Consider the following 17,909-nt stretch of genomic DNA (forward strand, 5'->3'; position numbering starts at 1 on the left):
CTGGTCAAAGGTCGTACACTATAAAACCTCTACTATGAATTCAGCTGAAGGAGATGCAGATTCCAGGGAAGCATGCTAACGCCTCCTCTGCCAAGCATGCTGACGCCTCCTCTGCCAAGCATGCTGACGCCTCCTCTGCCAAGCATGCTAACGCCTCCTCTGCCAAGCATGCTGACGCCTCCTCTGCCAAGCATGCTGACGCCTCCTCTGCCAAGCATGCTGACGCCTCCTCTGCCAAGCATGCTGACGCCTCCTCTGCCAAGCATGCTGACGCCTCCTCTGCCAAGCATGCTGACGCCTCCTCTGCCAAGCATGCTAACGCCTCCTCTGCCAAGCATGCTAACTCCTTCTCTGCCAAGCATGCTAACATTATTCTCAATAAGCGTGTGGCCTTTTTGACATTACTTGCAGTCCGGTGAGATCTGGTGACATGGTCGCTGACAGATCCAGATCCAGTGAGTCTTAGTAATGTTTCTGGAACTCCTGCATCCCTGAGAGGGGAAGTTCAGTTGACTTTTTACAATCTGTCCAGCAGTTTGATTAGACTATCTGGAGGGGTACAGGGGAGAGGGGTTAAACACAACCCAGACCGTTCTGGAGGGGTACAGGGGAGAGGGGTTAAACACAACCCAGACCGTTCTGGAGGGGTACAGGGGAGAGGGGTTAAACACAACCCAGACCGTTCTGGAGGGGTACAGGGGAGAGGGGTTAAACACAACCCAGACCGTTCTGGAGAGGTAAAAAAAGGGGGGGAATCCAGAACCCATCTTTACATTTTTTTGTATTTTATTAGACATTCCTATCCATTGTGATTTACAGTTAGTGAGTGCACAGATTTTCATACGTTTTCATACTGGTCCCCCATGGGAATCTAACCCACAACGCTGGCATTGCAAGCGCGGGACATCACACAAGTTGATTAGAACTCTGGCTATGCTCACACAGGCAGTCTACTGGAACCTGTACAGTCAAGGCTGAGGATAAAGTAGGTCGTGTGGGGTGGTGGGGGGGGGGGGACGGACGGACTGGAAACTCTCTCCCTCTTTCTCTTTCACTTTCCAAATAAAACCAAATGAAAATTGTCACATGCGCCGAATACAACAGGTGTAGACTTGACCATGAAATGCTTGCTTCCCTTCCCAGTGATGCAGTGATGAGTAAAAAAAAAAAAAAAAATGTATACATATAAAATATTCACCATCTGTCACTGTCTCTCTAACTTTCGATGAGTCACATCCCAGCTAGCACATTTGGTTCCTTGGAAGTTGAGGGAACGTATGTTTTTGGTTTCACATTGGTTTTGGGAGCGAAACCATAAGTTTCTTGACTGGTAAAACATAAAGTTTTTTTTTTTAATATTCTGAGAACGGAAGTGAAATGTTTTTCTGTTCTAGGAATGTTACTTTGAAGTCGCAGGGAGGTTCTGGGAACGTTTGACCTTGGTTCCCTGAACGTTTTCCTGGTAGGTTTTATTAACACCCTGAGAACCAATGTTCCAGTGTTCCAAATTGTAAACAAGGCTGCATAGGATTTCTCTTAATGTAGCCTAGTGGTTAGAGCGTTGGGCCACTAACCGAAAGGTTGCTGGATTGAATCCCTGAGCTGACAAGGTAAAAATCTGTGCTAGAAACAATTTATCCAATCTTTATCTAGCATATAGTCTTCATTTTTGGTATTTGGTATTTTATTAGGATCCCCATTAGCTCTTCCTGGGGTCCACACAGAACATGAAACATGACATAATACAGTACATTAATAGACTAGAACAGCTCAAGGACAGACCTACCGACATGTTTAAAGGCACAGGTAGCCAACATATCAATCTATACACACCAACTATCTGGGTCAAATAGGGGAGTGGCGTTGTGGCGTGAGGTGTTGCTTTATCTGTTTATTGAAACCAGGTTTGCTGTTTATTTCAGCAATATGAGATGGAAGGAAGTTCCATGCAATAAGGGCTCTATATAATACTGTACGCTTTCGTGAATTTGTTCTGGATTTGGGGACTGTGAAAAGACCCCTGGTGGAATGTCTGGTGGGGTAAGTGTGTGTTTCAGAGCTGTGTGTAAGTTGACTATGCAAACAATTTGGGATTTTCAACACATTAATGTTTCTTATAAAAAGAAGAAGTGATGCAGTCAGTCTCTCCTCAACTCTTAGCCAAGAGAGACTGGCATGCATAGTATTTATATCAGCCCTCTGATTACTTTTGGAATGGTTTTAGAATGATTTACTAAACTTCATATTAGCAGACCTTACAGGTGGCTAGATTTCCAGAAAGACGGATAGAGTACCCTGGTGTAAGTACAGTACAAAACAAGTCCCCATCCGATTAAACAGATCAGGTCAAATCAAGTTTTTATTAGAGATATAAACAGGAATACAAGGTAGTGTCTAACCTTCCTCAAAATAACAAAAGCTCAATATAACGGAAAACAAGGTCTTCAACTGATATCAAACAGACCAAGGAAACATTTACAAAACGACCTACAAAGATATCACCAAATGGACTATTTTTCCTACTTGGGATCCAATTGAGGAATAAACTACAGTGTAGTAATGAAAAAAGGGTCAACCTGTTATGTAAACATACTTGGTAATAAATACAATGAAATATTGCAGTTGTGAAATGGCAGCTGCAGTTGTGTGTGGTAAGGTGCAGGAGTCTCCCTGCAGTTCAGGCAGGTGAGGATATGTGGAGACCTTGGGATAGCTCTGCCATGCTCCAGATGAATCACTCCGTGTGACTTAGTACAGGTACAACCATGTCAGATGTACAGCACTTTGAGTTATCAGCTGATCTAAAAAGGGCTATATAAATAAATTTGATTTGATTTGAGATCCATCAGTCCACACCGTAGTTCTACCAATCCGTTTCACGGCCTCTGCGTACGATACTTCATAACTGGTCTTATATATCTGAGTCTCTCTAGCCACTCTCTGTACCTGGCATTCACCTCTCTCTGTACCTGGCATCCACCTCTCTCTGTACCTGGCATTCACCACTCTCTGTACCTGGCATCCACCTCTCTCTGTACCTGGCATCCATCTCTCTCTGTACCTGGCATCCACCTCTCTCTGTACCTGGCATCCATCTCTCTCTGTACCTGGCATCCACCTCTCTCTGTACCTGGCATCCATCTCTCTCTGTACCTGGCATCCATCTCTTTCTGTACCTGGCATCCACCACTCTCTGTCCCTTGCATCCACCTCTCTCTGTACCTGGCATCCACCACTCTCTGTACCTGGCATCCACCTCTCTCTGTACCTGGCATCCACCTCTCTCTGTACCTGGCATCCACCTCTCTCTGTACCTGGCATTCACCACTCTCTGTACCTGGCATCCATCTCTGTACCTGGCATCCACCACTCTCTGTCCCTTGCATCCACCTCTCTCTGTACCTGGCATCCACCACTCTCTGTACCTGGCATCCACCACTCTCTGTACCTGGCATCCACCACTCTCTGTACCTGGCATCCACCTCTCTCTGTACCTGGCATCCACCACTCTCTGTACCTGGCATCCACCTCTCTCTGTCCCTGGCATCCATCTTTCTCTGTACCTGGCATCCACCACTCTCTGTACCTGGCATCCACCACTCTCTGTACCTGGCATCCACCTCTCTCTATACCTGGCATCCACCTCTCTCTATACCTGGCATCCACCTCTCTCTATACCTGGCATCCACCTCTCTCTATACCTGGCATCCACCAAATGCTGCTCCATGTTCTCCTCCACAATTACAGCACTTAACCTTCACATTGCTTCCACATTCCCCATAATCACGTCCCCGTCCACACTTGGCACATCTTTACCTTTCCTTTACACTGAGCAGCTACATGTCCCATTCTTTGCCATTTATAAACACAGCAGTGCATATGGGACAAATTCTCTAACGTTGAAAATAAGTAATCCTACTTGTACTTTTCCTGGCAAGACTTTCTTAAACCTCAGCAGCACTGATAGGCTTTCACTTCTTCGATCCTCTTTTTCCTACAGATCAATCTTTTCGGACTCACTCTGCCCTCCCATCACATTAACTTGTATATCATCTGCAGACATAGATATAGGGACACCAGTGATGACTCCCCTGGGACTCTGCTTCCTAGCTTGGCCCCTCGTTATGCTTTCTTTACTAGACGCTCTAATGCTTTCTGTATCATGATCTCTCTCTTCTGCCTCTTTGGCAGGGTAGCCGAGTGGTTTGAGCGTTGGGCCAGTAGCCGTAAAGGTTGCAGGATCGAATCCCCCCAAGCTTCTGACAAGGTACAAATCTGTCGTTCTGCCCCCTGAACAAGGCAGTCGACCCCACTGTTCCTAGGCCGTCATTGTAAAGAAGAATTTGTTCTTAACTGACTTGCCTAGTTTAAATAAAAGGTCAAATAAATCTATATATTTCAATGTCTTTCCACTACCGACCACTCCGGTCCTTGACCCTCATCCTTCTGCTCCATACTATCAGCGCTGACACCCATATTGTCCTCATTCCGGCACAGCTGTTGCTTCACCAACTCTTTCTTCCATTTCGTCCGCCCTACTCGCCGCCGTTTCCGACCTCCAACATTCTCTCACACTCCAATGGCGAACTCTGCTGCTGCCCCCCCCCAATTTCCCAAAACTCTGTTGTGTTGTCACTAGTTACCACAGCCACAAAGTCTCGGGAGCGCGTGTGTGTTGATGTATCAGGTAATTCCTGAGCCGACTGCCTATGAGAGTGTGGTGTTCTGGGAAATGTAGTTCTATTCTATAAAATATACTGTATTATAACAAGAGGGAGTCTTCAAAAACACCTGTGCACACACTCACGTAAGCAGTGCAGCTTTAAAAGTACTGAAAAACCAAGACAATCAACAACAACAAAAATTCAAGTTCCTTAAATGTTCCTTAAAAACGATATCTTTCTTAAGTGAGAATTCAGTACGTTAGCGTAACGTTTTCTATAGGTTTCCCCTTTGGTTCTATTTAAAGTAATGTTCTCAGAACGTTAAGAAACAACATTCTGTGGGAATTTCTGTACAGCTAACGTTTTTCTACAAGTTTCCTCATGATTCAATTTAAAGTCACATTCTCAGAACATTAAGACAACTTTCCATAAAAAAAGACAAGAAAACATTAGTAACGTTTAAAGAACGTTCTAACAATGTTATTTGTTACAAGTAATCAACAGGGTGGGGATTCCTATGGGTTGTAGTCTCAATCGTGCTGCTCACGCTGTCACAGACGCTAGCTATAATGGCACAAATATAAAGAGAAGTCCTATCTATCTATCTATCTATCTATCTATCTATCTATCTATCTATCTATCTATCTATCTATCTATCTATCTATCTATCTATCTATCTATCTATCTATCTATCTATCTATCTATCTATCTATCTATCTATCTATCTATCTATCTATCTATCTATCTATCTATCTCTATGGTTTGAATAGACTCAAATTAACAGCTTTATATGAGTTAAGAAAAAAATGGCATGTTAGCTCCATCCTGATGGCACCGTGGACTAATTCCATGGGATAGAGAATAGAAGATCAGAGAGTCTGAATCTCACTGACGCTGTGCCACAATCAAAAATACATTTGTTTGCACGATTGTTAACTAAGCAAATGAATTTCAATGTATCCTATCTGTGCTTGTAGTTATAAACTGTTATTAAGTGTTATTATAAAATCTTCCTAAAAGATCTTCTCAGAAACTTAAAATGTATGTTTCCAGAACAGGTAAAAAAAAAAAAGATTTTGTTTTACCGGTCAGGAAACGTATGGCTTTGTTCCCAAAACCAATGGGATACCAAAAACTTGCGTTCCCACAACTTCCCAGAAACCAAATGAGCAAGCTGGGTGTGTGACTACTGCTACACTTTAGAGAGATGGCTGCATGTATGAACCCTGAAAATACTTTTGTGCATGAGTGTACATTTCAACAGCGGTCTTTTGCATTTGGATCAAGTTCATGAAAGGTATTTTCAAGGTAATTCAAAAATCACAGGCGGCCCGGTGGCACCTTAATTCGGGAGGACGGGCTCACAGTAATGGCTGGAACGGAACAAATGGAACGGTATTTGAACACATCAAACATGTAGGTTTCCATGTGTTTGAAACGGTTCCATTCCAACCATTATCACGAGCCGTCCTCAGCAACCTACTGTGTACTAAATACTTGTGGGGAGAAAGGAAGAAATGAATGGGGAAGGCATTTGTGATTCAGTCTACAGAAAAGCCCTTGAAGCGTAAAGTGTAACCAGGGAGTTGGATGATTCACTTGATAGATGCCTGGAGTGATGCAGCACAGACCACAATCCTAACCCAACACCCCTCCCTTTAAATACTTGGGTTTGAGTCCCAAATGGCACCCTATTTTCTGTGTAGTACACTACTGTTGATCAGAGCCCTAGGTTTTATTTATTTTATTTCACTTTTATTTAAACCAGGTAGGCTAGTTGAGAACAAGTTTTAATTTGCAACTACGACCTGGCCAAGATAAAGCATAGCAATTCGACACATACAACAACACAGAGTTACACATGGAATAAGCAAAACATACAGTCAATAATACAGTAGAAAAAAGAAAACAAAAAGTCTATATACAGTGTGAGCAAATGAGGTAAGATAAGGGAGTTAAGGCAATAAATAGGCCATGGTGGTGAAGTAATTACAATATAGCAATTAAACACTGGAATGGTAGATGTGCAGAAGATGAATGTGCAAGTAGAAATATTGGGGTGCAAAGGAGCAAAATAAATAAATAAATACACTATGGGGATGAGGTAGATAGATGGGCTGTTTGCAGATGGGCTCTGTACAGTGATCTGTGTAGGTAGATAGATGGTGTCACGTTCGTCATATGAAGGAGACCAAGGCGCAGTTCCACATCTTTATTATATTGTGAAACTATGCAAGACATACTATAAACAAAACAACAAACCGTGACGACAGAGGTGCAACATACACTAACTCAAATTAATCTCCCACAAACACAGGTGGGAAAAACAACTACTTAAATATGATCCCCAATTAGAGACAATGATGACCAGCTGCCTCTAATTGGGGATCATCCAAAAACCCCAACATAGAAAAAAGAAACTATAACATAACATAGAAAATTTAAACTAGACAAAACCCCCCCAGTCACGCCCTGACCTACTCTACCATAGAAAAATATGAGCTCTCTATGGTCAGGACGTGACAGATAGGCTGTTTACAGATGGGCTATGTACAGGTGCAGTGATCTGTGAGCTGCTCTGACAGCTGGTGCTTAAAGCTAGTGAGGGAGATATGAGTCTCCAGCTTCAGAGATTTTTGCAGTTCGTTCCAGTCATTGGCAGCAGAGAACTGGAAGGAAAGGCAACCAAAGGAGGAATTGGCTTTGGGGGTGACCAGTGAAATATACCTGCTGGAGCGCGTGCTACGAGTGGGTACTGCTATGGTGACCAGTGAGCTAAGATAAGGCGGGGCTTTACCTAGCGACGAGTATGAAGCGAGGGCCAACCAACGAGAGCTTACAGGTCGCAGTGGTGGGTAGTGTATGGGGCTTTGGTGACAAAACGGATGGCACTGTGATAGACTGCATCCAATTTGTTGAGTAGAGTGTTGGGGGCTATTTTATAGATGACATTGCCGAAGTCGAGGATCGGTAGGATGGTCAGTTTTACGAGGGTATGTTTGGCAGCATGAGTGAAGGATGCTTTGTTGCGATATAGGAAGCCAATTCTAGATTTAATTTTGGATTGGAGATGCTTAATGTGAGTCTGGAAGGAGAGTTTACAGTCTAACCAGACACCTAGGTATTTGTAGTTATCCACGTATTCTAAGTCAGAACCGTCCAGAGAAGTGATGCTAGACAGGCGGGCGGGTGCGGGCAGTGATCGATTGAATAGCATGCAATTAGTTTTACTTGCATTTAAGAGCAGTTGGAGGCCACAGAAGGAGAGTTGTATGGCATTGAAGCTTGTCTGGAGGTTAGTTAACACCGTGTCCAAAGAGTGGCCAGAAGTATACAGAATGGTGTCGTCTGCGTAGAGGTGGATCAGCGAATCACCAGCAGCAAGAGTGACATCATTGATGTATACAGAGAAAAGAGTCGGCCCGAGAATTGAACCCTGTGGCACCCCCATAGAGACTGCCAGAGGTCCGGACAACAGGCCCTCCGATTTGACACACTGAACTCTATCAGAGAAGTAGTTGGTAAACCAGGCGAGGCAATCATTTGAGAAACCAAGTCTGTCGAGTCTGCCAATAAGAATGTGGAGATCAACAGAGTCGAAAGCCTTGGCCAGATCGATGAATACGGCTGCACAGTGTTGTCTCTTATCGATGGCGGTTATGATATCGTTTAGGACCTTGAGCGTGGCTGAGGTGCACCCATGACCAGCTCTGAAACCAGATCGCATAGCGGAGAAGGTGAGATTTGAAATGATCGGTAATCTGTTTGTTAACTTGGCTTTCGAAGACCTTAGAAAGACAGGGTAGGATAGATATAGGTCTATAGCAGTTTGGGTCTAGAGTGTCACCCCCTTTTGGAATCTCAGACGATACGAAAGAGAGGTTGAACAGGCTAGTAATAAGGGTTGCAACAATTTCAGCAGATAATTTTAGAAAGAGAGGGTCCAGATTGTCTAGCCCGGCTGATTTGTAGGGTTCCAGATTTTGCAGCTCTTTCAGAACATCAGCTATCTGGATTTGGGTGAAGGAGTAGCCAGGTAGGGTAGCCAGGTGGAAAGCATGGTCAGCCGTAGAGAAATGCTTGTTGAAATTCTCAATTATAGTGGATTTATCGGTGGTAACAGTGTTTCCTAGCCTCAGAGCAGTGGGCAGCTGGGAGGAGGTGCTCTTATTCTCCATGGACTTTACAGTGTCCCAGAACGTTTTTTGAGTGTACTACTGTTGATCAGAGCCCTATGTAGTGTACTACTGTTGATCAGAGCCCTATGTAGTGTACTACTGTTGATCTTTGCCCTATGTAGTGTACTACTGTTGACCAGAGCCCTATGTAGTGTACTACTGTTGATCAGAGCCCTATGTAGTGTACAACTGTTGATCAGAGCCCTATGTAGTGTACTACTGTTGATCAGAGCCCTATGTAGTGTACTACTGTTGATCAGAGCCCTATGTAGTGTACTACTGTTGACCAGAGCCCTATGTAGTGTACTACTGTTGATCAGAGCCCTATGTAGTGCACTACTGTTGATCAGAGCCCTATGTAGCGCACTACTTTTGACATAGACCTGACCTCTGAGACGTTTAAAAGACATCTTGGAAGAAAACATAATTAAAATATTCTTTTGTTTTCAACGTCTTGATGCCTAACCACAGACTTAAGATCTTAAACATCTCCCTGGAACATAATCCCTGGCCAACTAATCAGTGAATATGTATGTGTCCTCATCAGTCAGAACCTGGTCACATGGTCACCGATCAGCAGGTATCTAATGCAGTGGTTTTCAACTGGTTTTGCCTTCTGTGTAAATGGGTCCTGTGTGTAGCTGGTGTAGAGAGTCAAGCACAGGACAGCAGATATGAGTAATCAACATACTTTACTCAAAAAATACACAAATACAAAGCAACAATGCGAGCCCACAATAACGGACCGATATACAACGAACAATTACTCACAAACAAACATGGGGGAACAAAAGGGTTAAATAATGAACAAGTAATTGGGGGGGATTGAAACCAGGTGTGTAAGAAAAAAGACAAAACAAATGGAAAATGAAAAGTGGATCGGCGATGGCTTGAAGGCCGGTGACGTCGACCGCCGAACGCCGCCCGAACAAGGAGAGGGAACGACTTCGCAGGAAGTTGTGACGTTCGCACCAAACTTGAACCATGTCCCAATTTAATATTGGCATTGCATTTTTTATTTTTTTTTTATGTTATGCAATGATTACATTTTACATTTAAGTCATTTAGCAGACGCTCTTATCCAGAGCGACTTACAAATTGGTGCATTCACCTTATGATATCCAGTGGAACAACCACTTTACAATAGTGCATCTAAATCTTTTAAGGGGGGGGGGGGGGGTTAGAAGGATTACTTTATCCTATCCCAGGTATTCCTTAAAGAATTATGATAATAAATGTGCCATTTATATGACAAGGGAATAACAGTCCCACACCTTTTTTCATTGTCAATAATTACGTTGAAGTTTATATCGAAAATACTGTGATTGACGAAAAAAAATGTAGAGGTAAAATTATTTAAAAAAAATAGTTTCATTATCATTTCTACTCTGGTTTTAGTTGTTCAGACTGGACCATTTCTTAGTCAGACACTTGCTAACCGTTCAAAACATCCTGCGACCCAAATTTGGGTCCACCAGTTGAGAATCGCTGATCTAACGCATCCCAGTGACAGGGAGAACACCAGGGGAGATGGGTGAAGGGGCGAGGAGAGAGGAGTTGAAAGTTGGAGAAGGTGTGGTGAAATGGTGTGGAAGTATAGGTGGAGGGAGGAGTGGAGAGTGGAGGAAATGGGGGGGGGAGTTTTGTCTCTGTTGTTGTCTGTGTGTGTGTAAAGGGACCATGGGATGGGGTCGGGTCGGTCCCTCGTTTTCATCACTGCCCCTGTTCGAGGAGGTTTTAATCTCCCTTTGACCTGGCCAGGGGGTGGAGGGGTGGAGTGGAAGAGAGATCTCTCTCACACATCAGTGTTTTCCCCTAGGATCTTTTTCAGCTGTGGTGGCAAGGGTAGCCGGTGGAGGGGGGGGCATTGCTAGTAGCTGTTCACATAGACTTCCATTCATTGAGTCTATCCATTTAAAAGCATGTCAGGGCAGAAATATATATCTATTTTTAATTACATCATATTTCTTTGCAGTTATGTCAACAATAAATTCAGTTAGGGGAAACACTGCACACACACACACACACACACACACACACACACACACACACACACACACACACACACACACACACACACACACACACACACCGCACACACACACATGATCCTACGTATGTGGTGTAGACATAGTTTTGTCTATCACATCACAGCTGGAAAAGAATAGATATTTTCATTGGAAAATCTGTGGTTAGACACATTTTCAGAAACACCTTTTCACTCAACACCTCTGCGCACTATAGCACACTGTAATTACATGCCTCCCTTCACACTTTGACATCTTTCATGAATTATTACAGTTTGTCTTGTGTGTTGAAAGCAGCCAAGTCACCCGCGATACAAGTCAGTATTCTACGTCCATCCATGTCACAGGACGTCGGGAGAGGACGTGGGAAACTAGCCATTAGGGGGCAACAGTGAGCGCTGTTACCTCTAAGTACGTTTCAGTTTTACTAGATCGTTGTGGATGGGCGTTAGAATCTGCCTCTGATTACAAAGGTTGTAAATTTGAATCCAGAGATAGAAAGTTGTTTTTGAGATTTTATTTAGATGTTATTTTTAAGCTTATCCAAAACCCGTAAACCTTACTTTAACCATTCAGAGTTAATGCCTAACCTTAACCATTCAGAGTTAATGCCTAACCTTAAACATCTTGAAATTTGACGTTTGAGAAACTTGGGTGAACGTCTAACTTTGACCTGAGACTGTGAGAGCTAGTTTGTTGAAAATACCCCAAAATTGAATGACAAAGCTGTGAAAAATGATCCTAAATATAACCCTCCAACTTACTGTATACCATTTGTGGGGATTTAATATTGAATTCGGCCGTAACTATTAACGCATTGAATAACACATTCAGAAATGGCTTATAAGACAATCAAAAAGTAAATCATAAGAAACACGTTTTTTAAAGTGTTTGTCCTAATATCTAGGAGATATAAGAAAGCTCAGAATATATATATATTTTACACATATTTAACCCCTTTTTTTGGGTGTCTGGGTTTGGGGTCTGGGGATCTGGAGGACTGGGTGTCTGGGGGTCTGGAGGACTGGGTGTCTGGGGGTCTGGGTCTGGAAGTCTGGGGGTCTGGAGGTCTGGGTGTCTGGAGGACTGGGTGTCTGGAGGACTGGGTGTCTGGGGGTCTGGAGGACTGGGTGTCTGGAGGACTGGGTGTCTGGGGGTCTGGAGGACTGGGTGTCTGGGTGTCTGGGTCTGGAGGTCTGGGGGTCTGGGGTCTGTGTGTCTGGGGGTCTGTGGGTCTGGGGGTCTGGGGGTCTGGAGGTCTGGGTATCTGGAGGTCTGGGTGTCTGGAGGTCTGGAGGATTGGGGGTCTGGAGGTCTGGGGGTCTGGACGTCTGGGGGTCTGGAGGTCTGTGGGTCTGGGTGTCTGGAGGTCTGGAGGTCTGGGGGTCTGGAGGTCTGTGGGTCTGGGTGTCTGGGGGTCTGGAGGTCTGGGGGTCTGGAGGTCTGTGGGTCTGGGTGTCTGGGGGTCTGGGGTCTGGGGGTCTGGGTGTCTGGGGGTCTGTGGGGTCTGTGGGGTCTGGGGGGTCTGGGGGTCTGGGGTCTGTGTGTCTGGGGTCTGGGGGTCTGTGTGTCTGTGGGTCTGTGGGTCTGGGGGTCTGGGGTCTGTGTGTCTGGGGTCTGGGGGTCTGTGTGTCTGGGGGTCTGGAGGTCTGGGGGTCGGGGTCTGGAGGTCTGGGGGTCTGGATGTCTGGGGGTCGGGGTCTGGAGGTTTGGGGGTCTGGGGGTCTGAGGGTCTGGAGGTCTGGGGTCTGTGTGTCTGGGGGTCTGTGGGTCTGGGTGTCTGGGGGTCTGGAGGTCTGGGTATCTGGAGGTCTGGGTGTCTGGAGGTCTGTGGGTCTGGAGGTCTGTGGGTCTGGGTGTCTGGGGGTCTGGGGGTCTGGAGGTCTGGGTGTCTGGGGGTCTGGAGGTCTGTGGGGTCTGGGGGTCTGAGGGTCTGGGGTCTGTGTGTCTGGGGTCTGAGGGTCTGTGTGTCTGGGGGTCTGTGGGTCTGTGGGGTCTGGGGGTCTGGGGGTCTGTGTGTCTGGGGTCTGGGGGTCTGTGTGTCTGGGGGTCTGGAGGTCGGGGTCTGGAGGTCTGGGGGTCTGGATGTCTGGGGGTCGGGGTCTGGAGGTTTGGGGGTCTGGGGGTCTGGGGGTCTGAGGGTCTGGAGGTCTGGGGGTCTGGAGGACTGGAGGACTGGAGGACTGGGGGTCTGGGTGTCTGGGTGTCTGGGGGTCTGGGGGTTTGGGTGTCTGGGTGAACACTGATTTTCATAGGGTGCCATTTAGGACACACGTTGTGGAATAGATGAAGCTAGTAGATATTCCTGGAATATGTCCCTGTAGGTCACTGTTGAGAAGTACTGCAGCTAATTCATGGTGAGCAGTTTGTCTGGATACCTTATCCATAGGTAATATAGGCAACTGAGGCAAACACTTACAGTTGAAGTCGGAAGTTTACATACACCTTAGCCAAATACATTTAAACTCAGTTTTTCACAATTCCTGACATTTAATCCGAATAAAAATTCCATGTCTTAAGTCAGTTAGAATCACCACTTTATTTTAAGAATGTGAAATGTCAGAATAATAGTAGAGAGAATTATTTATTTCAGCTTTTATTTCTTTCATGACATTCCCAGTGGGTCAGAAGTTTACATACACTCAATTAGAACTTGGTAGCATTGCCTTTAAATTGTTTAACTTGGGTCAAACGTTTCGGGTAGCTTTCCACAAGCGTCCCACAATAAGTTGGGTGAATTTTGGCCCATTCCTCCTGACAGAGCTGGTGTAACTGAGTCAGGTTTTTAGGCCTCCTTGATCGCACATGTTTTTTTAGTTCTACCCACAAATGTTCCATAGGATTGAGGTCAGGGCTTTGTGATGGCCACTCCAATACCTTGACTTTGTTGTCCTTAAGCCATTTTGCCACAACTTTGGAAGTATGCTTGGGGTCATTGTCCATTTGGAAGACCCATTTGGGACCAAGTTTTAACTTCTTGACTGTTGTCTTGCGATGTTGCTTCAATATATCCACATACATTTCCTTTCTCATGATGCCATCCATTTTGTGAAGTGCACCAGTCCCTCCTGCTGCAAAGCACCCCCACAACATGATGCTGCCACCCCCGTGCTTCACGGTTGGGATCGTGTTCTTCGGCTTGCAAGTCTCACAATTTTTTCTCCAAACATAACGATGGGCATTATGGCCAAACACTTCTATTTTTGTTTCATCAGTTCAGAGGACATTTTTCCAAAAAGTACGATATTTGTCCCCATGTGCAGCTGCAAACCGTAGTCTGGGTTTTTTATGGCGGTTTTGGAGCAGTGGCTTCTTCCTTGCTGAGCGGCCTTTCAGGTTATGTCGATATAGGACTCGTTTTACTGTGGATATAGATACTTTTGTACCTGTTTCCTCCAGCATGTTCACAAGGTCCTTTGCTGTTGTTCTGGGATTGATTTACACTTTTCACACCAAAGTACGTTCATCTCTAGGAGACAGAACGCGTCTCCTTCCTGAGCGGTATAACGGCTGTGTGGTCCCATGGTGTTTATACTTGCGTACTATTGTTTGTACAGATGAACGTGGTACCTTCAGGCATTTGGAAATTGCTCCCAAGGATGAACCAGACTTGTGGAGGTCTACAATTGTTTTCTGAGGTCTTGACTGATTTCTTTTGATTTTCCCATGATGTCAAGCAAAGAGGCACTGAGTTTGAAGGTAGACCTTGAAATACATTCACAGGTATACCTCCAATTGACTCAAATGATGTCAATTAGCCTATCAGAAGCTTCTAAAACCATGACATAATTTTCTGAAATTTTCCAAGCTGTTTAAAGGCACAGTCAACTTAGTGTATGTACACTTGTGACCCACTGGAATTGTGATACAGTGAATTATAAGTGAAATAATCTGTCTGTAAACAATTGTTGGAAAAAACTATAGTTTGTTAACAAGAAATGTGTGGAGTGGTTGAAAAATGAGTTTTAATGACTCCACCTAAGTGTATGTAATCTTCCGGCTTCAACTGTATATCCAAAGCAACTTACAGTGAATTTATACATTTTTTCTGTATGCAAAAAGGGTGTGTCATCCTTTTAGGAATTGACACACAACCCTGCTGCAAGGTTTATCGCAGCCAAATTGAGGAACCCTGAATGAGACGAAGGATATTTGAAGATAGTTAATTTCTCTCGTGAAGCAGCCTGAGGATGCATCTTTTTAAAATACCATCCACCACAATAGTTTTATATTTCATTGAAGTAAAATATAGTCCTGGCCATGATCAAGTCTTCAATTACATAACGAGAGAGAGAGACAGAGAGAGAGAGGCAGAGAGAGAGAGAGAGACACACAGAGTGCGAGACAGAGAGAGAGAGGCAGAGAGAGAGAGAAACAGAGAGAGCAAGAGAGACAGAGACAGAGAGAGAGAGACAGAGCGAAAGAGAGACAGAAAGACAGAGAGAGGGAGAGAGAGAGCGAAAGCGAGACAGAGAGAGAGGCAGAGAGAGACAGAGAGACAGAGACAGAGAGAGAGAGAGAGACAGAGCGAGAGAGACAGAGAGACAGAGACAGAGAGACAGAGCGAGAGAGAGAGAGGGAATGTTTTGTTATTGAGACGAGATAATTAGGTTCTTCCTCTCATTCATCTATTCCTCCAGATGGATCTGAGTGTTAGCAGACAAAGTGAATGGCATAAACACGCCCGTACACCAGCAGTTATGTGTGTGTGTGTGTGTGTGTGTGTGTGTGTGTGTGTGTGTGTGTGTGTGTGTGTGTGTGTGTGTGTGTGTGTGTGTGTGTGTGTGTGTGTGTGTGTGTGTGTGTGTGTGTGTGTGTGATTTGATATGAAGAGGAAAAGCACAGTGTGTCAACGGTAATAATGACACTTCCTGTGTGCATCCCATATGGCTCCACTATATTCCCTACATAGTGCACTACTTTTAACCACAGTCCTACGGTCCCAGGTTAACTACAGTCCTACGGTCCCAGGTTAACTACAGTCCTACGGTCCCAGGTTAACTACAGGCCAAGGTTAACCAGAGTACTCTGGGCCCAGGTTAACCACAGTTCTACGGTCCCAGGTTAACTACAGTCCTACGGTGCCAGGTTAACTACAGTCCTACGGTTCGAGGTTAACCACAGTCCTACGGTCCCAGGTTAACCACAGTCCTACGGTCCCAGGTTAACCACAGTCCTACAGGCCAAGGTTAACCAGAGTACTCTGGGCCCAGGTTAACCACAGTCCTACGGTCCCAGGTTAACTACAGTCCTACGGTCCCAGGTTAACCAAAGTCCTACGGTCCCAGGTTAACTACAGTCCTACGGTCCCAGGTTAACTACAGTCCTACTGTCCCAGGTTAACCACAGTCCTACGGTCCCAGGTTAACCACAGTCCTACAGGCCAAGGTTAACCAGAGAAATCTGGGCCCAGGTTAACCACAGTCCTACGGTCCCAGGTTAACTACAGTCCTACGGTCCCAGGTTAACTACAGTCCTACGGTCCCAGGTTAACTACAGTCCTACGGTCCCAGGTTAACTACAGTCCTACTGGCCCAGGTTAACCACAGTCCTACGGTCCCAGGTTAACCACAGTCCTACGGTCCCAGGTTAACTACAGTCCTACGGTCCCAGGTTAACCACAGTCCTACAGGCCAAGGTTAACCAGAGTACTCTGGGCCTAGGTTAACCACAGTCCTACAGGCCCAGGTTAACCACAGTACTCTGGGCCCAGGTTAACCACAGTACTCTGGGCCCAGGTTAACCACAGTCCTACAGGCCAAGGTTAACCACAGTGCTCTGGGCCCAGGTTAACTACAGTCCTACGGTCCCAGGTTAACTACAGTCCTACGGTCCCAGGTTAACTACAGTCCTAGGGTCCCAGGTTAACCACAGTCCTACGGTGCCAGGTTAACTACAGTCCTACGGTCCCAGGTTAACTACAGTCCTACTGTCACAGGTTAACCACAGTCCTACGGTCCCAGGTTAACCACAGTCCTACATGCCAAGGTTAACCAGAGTACTCTGGGCCCAGGTTAACCACAGTTCTACGGGCCCAGGTTAACCACAGTACTACGGTCCCAGGTTAACTACAGTCCTACGGTCCCAGGTTAACTACAGTCCTACGGTCCCAGGTTAACTACAGTCCTACGGTCCCAGGTTAACCACAGTTCTACGGGCCCAGGTTAACCACAGTCCTACAGGCCCAGGTTAACCTCAGTACTATGGGCCCAGGTTAACCACAGTTCTATGGGCCCAGGTTAACCACAGTCCTACGGTCCCAGGTTAACTACAGTCCTACGGTCCCAGGTTAACTACAGCCCTACGGTCCCAGGTTAACCACAGCCCTACGGTCCCAGGTTAACCACAGTCCTACGGTTCGAGGTTAACCACAGTCCTACGGTCCCAGATTAACCACAGTCCTACGGTTTCGAGGTTAACCACAGTCCTACGGTCCCAGGTTAACTACAGTCCTACGGTCCCAGGTTAACCACAGTCCTACAGTCCAAGGTTAACCAGAGTACTCTGGGCCTAGGTTAACAACAGTCCTACAGGCCAAGGTTAACTACAGTCCTACGGTCCCAGGTTAACTACAGTCCTACGGTCCCAGGTTAACCACAGTCCTACAGTCCAAGGTTAACCAGAGTACTCTGGGCCCAGGTTAACCACAGTCCTACGGTCCCAGGTTAACTACAGTACTCTGGGCCCAGGTTAACCACAGTCCTACGGTCCCAGGTTAACCACAGTCCTACGGTCCCAGGTTAACCACAGTCCTACGGTCCCAGGTTAACCACAGTCCTACAGGCCAAGGTTAACCACAGTACTCTGGGCCCAGGTTAACCACAGTCCTACAGGCCAAGGTTAACCACAGTACTCTGGGCCAAGGTTAACCACAGTGCTCTGTAAGGAAATTTCACGAAAATGAAGCTGTGTGTGTTTGAAAATTATGTATATCTCTGGTGTATGTAATATATCTGATTAGAGCCATAAAGGAGACTACCACCCCACTACCAGATTAGAGACATACAGGAGACTACCACCCCACTACCAGATTAGAGACA

At 45.6% G+C, this 17,909-nt stretch overlaps 1 pseudogene; it reads right to left on the reverse strand.

Annotated features, from left to right (window-relative positions):
• Positions 1-545: 545 nt before the first annotated feature.
• The window catches only part of LOC123730392 (proteoglycan 4-like), a 74,418-nt pseudogene continuing 57,054 nt past the window's right edge, over positions 546-17,909 (reverse strand).

Source organism: Salmo salar, chromosome ssa24 (genome assembly GCF_905237065.1).
Source record: "Salmo salar chromosome ssa24, Ssal_v3.1, whole genome shotgun sequence".
NCBI classification, from domain to species: Eukaryota; Metazoa; Chordata; class Actinopteri; order Salmoniformes; family Salmonidae; genus Salmo; species Salmo salar.